Here is a 3,761-nt window from a genome sequence, read left to right as displayed (position 1 = left end):
AGGTCAGGAGTTAGAGACCAGCCTGACCAACATGGTGAAACCCCGTCTCTACTAAAAATACAAAAATTAGCCAGGCATCATGGTGCACGCCTGCAATCCCAGCTACTAGGGAGGCTGAGGCACGAGAATCACTTGAACCCAGGAGACAGAGGTGCAGTGAGCCTAGATCATACCACAGCAAAGCACTCTGGCTTGGGGACAGAGTGAGACTCTGTCTCAAAAAAACAAAAAAACAAAAAAAATACTAAGAATCTAGAATCTGATTATGCACTGTGACGTTTTCTTTTCTTTTCTTTTTTCTTTCTTTTTCTTTTTTTTCTTTTTTTTTTGAGGTGGAGTCTCGCTCTGTGGGCTAGGCCAACATATCTTTCTTTAGAGATGGGGTCTCACTATGTTGCTCAGGCTAGTTTCAAACTTCTGGGCTCAAGTAATCCTAAAGTGCTGGGGTTATAGGCATGAGCCACCATGCCTGACCAGTCAACTCAGTTTCCACCCATCAATCATCTGAGCCTTTCCACCTCAGGGCTGGTCAGTTCTTCTCCTACTCAAACACCTTCCATGGCTCCCTGCCGCTTTTGATAATGGCCAAACCCTTTAGCCCAGCATTCAAGGACCTTTAAGAAGTCAACCCTGCAGTGGCTCACACCTGTAATCCCAGCATTTTGAGAGACCAAGGTGGGAGGATCGCTTGAGCCCAGGAGTTCAAGACCTGTCTGGGAAATATACTGCAACATCATCTCTAGAAAAAAGTTTTAAAAATTAGCCAGGTGTGGTGGCATACATCTATGCCTGTAATCCCAGCTACTCAGGAGGCTGAGACGTGAGAATCACTTGCATCCAGGAGGCAGAGGCTGCAGTGAGCCAAGATCATGCCACTGCACTCCAGCCTGTGCAACAGAGCAAGATCCTGTCCGTAAAAGCAAACAAACAGACAAAAAAAAAAAAAAAAAAAAAAAGGAGTCAGCCCATCTGCAGCCTCAGCCCTCTCTCCCTCCTCTAGTCCCTCCTTCACACCCAAGTTCAACAGACATCTTGCAATCCCTCTGGCACTCCTTGGAGGTTCCCGGAATCCACATGGGCTTCTGTCTTAGCTTGGCAGAAGCCCCCACTCCTGCCGCAGCCCACGTTGATGAAACTCAGTCACCCTCCCTGCATCTCCTCTGGGCTCCTAAACTGCCTGGGCTTCCCCATCAAAGCTTCCATCATAGGCCGGATGCGGTGGCTCACGCCTGTAATCCCAGCACTTTGAGAGGCCAAGGCGGGTGGATCACGAGGTCAGGAGATCGAAACCATCCTGGCTAACACGGTGAAACCTCATCTCTACTAAAAATACAAAAAATTGGCTGGGTGCAGTGACAGGAGCCTGTAGTCCCAGCTACTCAGGAGGCTGAGGAAAATTGCTTGAACCTGGGAGGCAGAGGTTGCAGTGAGTCGAGATCGTGCCACTGCCGTCCAGCCTGGGCGATAGAGGGAGACTCCGTCCCAAAAAACAAAAAAACAAAAACAAACAACAACAACAACAAAAAACAAAGCTTCCATCACTACGAGCTCCTTGAAGGTACAGAGCAAGTGAACCATTAGGGCCAAGCGCAGAATGTGGGCACCAAACTCTTCCACCCATTTATTCACTGACTCATTCATCCATCCATCTATTCACTGAGTCAACACTTATTTCCTGAGCACCTACTGAGTTCCAGCTCCTGCTGTAGAAACAGGGAATACCACAGTGAATAAGACAGATACAACCCCGACTTTAAGGAGCTGACATTGTGGGGCAGGGAAAACACCCATTTAACATCCATCACCTTGGCCTCCCAAAGTGCTGGGATTACAGGCATGAACCACCATGCCAGAGGTGACATTTAAACAGAGCCCAGACAAGGGAATGGTTCAAGCCAAGCCGACTTTAGGGAGAGGGGTGCACCTGGGAGAGGAACAGTGGGTGCAAAAGCCCAGAGCTGGGAATCATCTCCCCGCTGAGGTGGGTGTTGGAAGGATGCAAGGCAGGCCAGTGTGGTCAGAACGGAGCCAGATGTAGTGAGCATAGCTCACTGCAGGCTCCAACTCCTGGGCTCAAGTGATCCTCCCGCCTCAGCCACCCAAGTAGAAGGGGAAGAGGGAGGAGACAGGTCCACATTATGCCAGAGCAAGTTGTGCAGGTCCCCTGGTGAAAGCTGAAACAGGGACAAATGTCCAGGGTTTGGGTGTCATATCCTGTGCTCTTTTTTTGGGGTTAAACCCAGTGGCCTAGAGCTGCGTGGTGACACCTCCCTGAAAGCAGAAGAGGCTCAGGACTGGCAGCCGTGGGTGCGCATGTATTCCGAAAATTCCTCCAGTTGGTCCCGCAATTCTTTCTTGCTGGCATCTCCATCTGCTGGCCAAAGCATGAGGAACGTCTCCCTGCCCAGAACGTAGCTGTAACTGTGGGTTACAAGAAGCAAGAAGGTGAGGAGAGCCTGGTGTCCCTGGGGATATGGGGACCTCCCTGCCCTGCCCTGTCTGACAGCCTGCCAGAGCCTTAGCCTGTAGTGTCCACACCCGAGGGCCCTCTCTGATCTTCCAGCCTCTTAGTCCAAATCACTGGGAATTAGTAAATGCTTCCGTGGCCGTGTGCAGTGGCTCACGCCTGTAACCCCATGATTTTGGGAGGCCGAGGTGGGCGGATCACTTGAGGCCAGGAGTTTAAGACCAGCCTGGCCAACATGATGAAGCCCCGTCTCTACTAAAAATACAAAAATTAGCCCGGTGTGGTGGTGCACGCATGTAGTCCCAGCTACTACTTGGGAGGCTGAGGCAGGAGAATTGCTTGGAATCTCCAGCAAAAATTGTGGAACTGAGGGCTGGGTTGAGGGTAGGGAAGAAGGCCCAGGCCTGAGTCCCCAGGATGGGTGGAACCCCTCACGCACTCAGATTTGATTCTCCACAGGTCTGACGTCTCGCCCACGATGAGGTACAATTCCTGTTCTTGCAACCCCAGGGAGTCACGGCAGGTGGCGTGGGAGACGAATTTCTTCATGGCCAGGGGTTTGGCAGGGTCCGTACCTGGAGAAAACCCAGTGTGTGCACATACACAGGTCTGACCCTCCCACACAATGGGACCCCCAGGGTGGGCCCTCAAGGTGACCCCACACTGGGATTCCTTCTTTGTCACCCGGGACATACCACTCTTAATGATGTCTTCGAGCCTGCATGTTGTAATAGACGTAAGGGTTGGAGGCAGAGACCTCCACAGATTCTAGCTTTGTCTTGTACACTGGGGAAGGGGAGGGTGTCGTGTTGGCATTCGGCCTGCAGGTGGGCTCTGCCTGTCCCCTGTGGCTCCCCACACTCACCAAAATCCACGCCTGCCTCACAGGCTGTTGTCTGGAGCTCCTCCTGCCTCAATTGGTCACTGGGCTTCTGCAGGGATGGGCAGGAGGGTGGCTGCTCTGGCTGCGCTGGGACAGGGGACTTCCTCCCATTCACCCCCCACCCTCCCTCCCTTCAGCCCCCAGGCCTGGGTCTCTGGATCTGGCCCTTCTGGTCTGTGGGGCTCTCTGTCTCTCTCTCTTTTTCTTTTCTTTTTCCTTCCTCTTTCCTTTCTTTTTCTTCTCTCTCTCTCTTATTATTATTATATTTTTAAGAGATGGGGGGCTATCACTATGTTGCCCAGGCTGGTCTCAAACTCTTGGGCTGAAGCAATCCTCTCACCTCGGCCTCCCAAAGTGCTGGGACAACAGGTGTGAGCTATCATACTTGGCCTATTTATTTATTTATTTTTT

At 51.7% G+C, this 3,761-nt stretch overlaps 1 long non-coding RNA gene across 1 annotated transcript; it reads right to left on the bottom strand.

Annotated features, from left to right (window-relative positions):
• Positions 1-1,521: 1,521 nt before the first annotated feature.
• On the bottom strand, positions 1,522-3,437 carry LOC100936364 (uncharacterized). Its single transcript, XR_008516390.2, has 4 exons — positions 3,333-3,437; positions 3,163-3,253; positions 2,907-3,042; positions 1,522-2,421 (listed from the first exon to the last, which is right to left on the bottom strand). It is a non-coding gene; the product is annotated as an uncharacterized LOC100936364 (long non-coding RNA).
• Positions 3,438-3,761: the final 324 nt, after the last annotated feature.

This window comes from Pongo abelii, chromosome 20, assembly GCF_028885655.2.
Source record: "Pongo abelii isolate AG06213 chromosome 20, NHGRI_mPonAbe1-v2.0_pri, whole genome shotgun sequence".
Taxonomy (NCBI): domain Eukaryota; kingdom Metazoa; phylum Chordata; class Mammalia; order Primates; family Hominidae; genus Pongo; species Pongo abelii.
This window is presented reverse-complemented; position numbering and strand designations above follow the sequence as displayed.